Source organism: Anomalospiza imberbis, chromosome 4 (assembly GCF_031753505.1).
Source record: "Anomalospiza imberbis isolate Cuckoo-Finch-1a 21T00152 chromosome 4, ASM3175350v1, whole genome shotgun sequence".
NCBI classification, from domain to species: Eukaryota; Metazoa; Chordata; class Aves; order Passeriformes; family Viduidae; genus Anomalospiza; species Anomalospiza imberbis.
This window is the reverse complement of record NC_089684.1, coordinates 47,190,648-47,192,067: the sequence shown is the minus strand read 5'-3', so window position 1 is coordinate 47,192,067 and position 1,420 is coordinate 47,190,648.

The window sequence follows — 1,420 nt, the reverse complement described above, 5'->3', positions numbered from 1 at the left end:
CCTCGGCTCCGCACGCCTCGCACCGGCGCGGCTCTGGCGGTCCCGCCGCAGCCCAGCCGCGCCAAATTCCCCTTCCCCCTCAGCAGCTCCCCAGGCAATGCCGGCAGCGCCCGCCGACAGAACCTTTGGTGCCGGGCCAGGGGCGGAAGAAGCGCCCCCCAATGCAGCGGCACATCCCGATTTCAACCCTTCAAACGCTGCGAGAGCTGCAGCTTCCTTCAGTTCAACCCCCGAAACTGACGCCACGCTCAGGTGCTCACCTCACTTCAACGAGGGCAAATAACTGTGTTCTCCCCTTCAATTTCATCCCTACAAGAGCAGAAAAGAAGGGGCTTTCCTCAAAGGATGGTAAAAGGTGGATTTTTACCTCAATCCAAACCCTTTACAACGAGGGACAACAGGGCTGCCCCCTCCATTTAAATCTTCGGATGACGAAAAGGGGGGGGGGGCTTCCATCAAGTCAAAAGCCATCATACGACAACAATATTTTTCCCCTTCCATTTAAAACAGAACATTCCTGTCACCCCGGGATACCCCAACACCCTGGAAAAGGCAGTTTTCCTTCAATCAATACCCTCAAACCCACAAGTGAACGGGAATCCCTCCCAGTTCAAACATAGTTGCTTCCTCCACTTTGAAATTCTATTGTCCTCATAACCTCCGTTTTAATTTTTTTTTTTTTTTTAAGGAATGCGGAAGTATTGGCAAGACGGACTTTAAAAGGGAAATGAGAAAAGTCCCCACTACAAATGCACATGGGCTCACCTGTTTGGCTGCTGCTTCCCGGCACCAAGGTTTGCCTCTCGGGACCTCCTTTGAGCAATGCTCCAGGCATCCAAGTGCGTATCCAGGTGACCCCCCAGACCCGGTCCGAAGCTCCCACCGTCCTTCCATGAGACAACCCCGGGAGGCCCCCATAAGCTCCTCTTCTCCGGCAGCTCCATGCAAGAGTGAGCTGAGGCAAACCGCCCAAAACAGCCCCCGGCAGGAGCCGGCCCCTCCTCATCCTCACAGCTCACACCTGAGGCTGCTCTGAGCCCTCATCATCCTCAGAGCTCACACCTGGGGCCGCTCGGGGTTTCTTTCCAAATTAATTTAGAGACAAATTCCTATTTTTACCAATGCCTACAAGAACGAAACGCTCGACAGGTTTTAGTATTCTCCACACACCCCTCCCCGTGCATTTTTGGGGCAGCTTTGTGTCCCTCTGGGGGACGGCACCCAGCGTGACGGCCCTCATTCGCCACCCACCTGCTCCTCCACCGCAGTGTGCCTCCCTCTCCTAGGGACCTTGGGGTGCCCCAATTGACATCAGAGCCCCGCGTCTTCGCCCCCCTTTTCCTGGCCGCCAAAGAAGGCACAGGACGAGTCAAACTACGCTGCACAGCAGCCCCAGCACTTCCTTCCATCCCTCTCCACG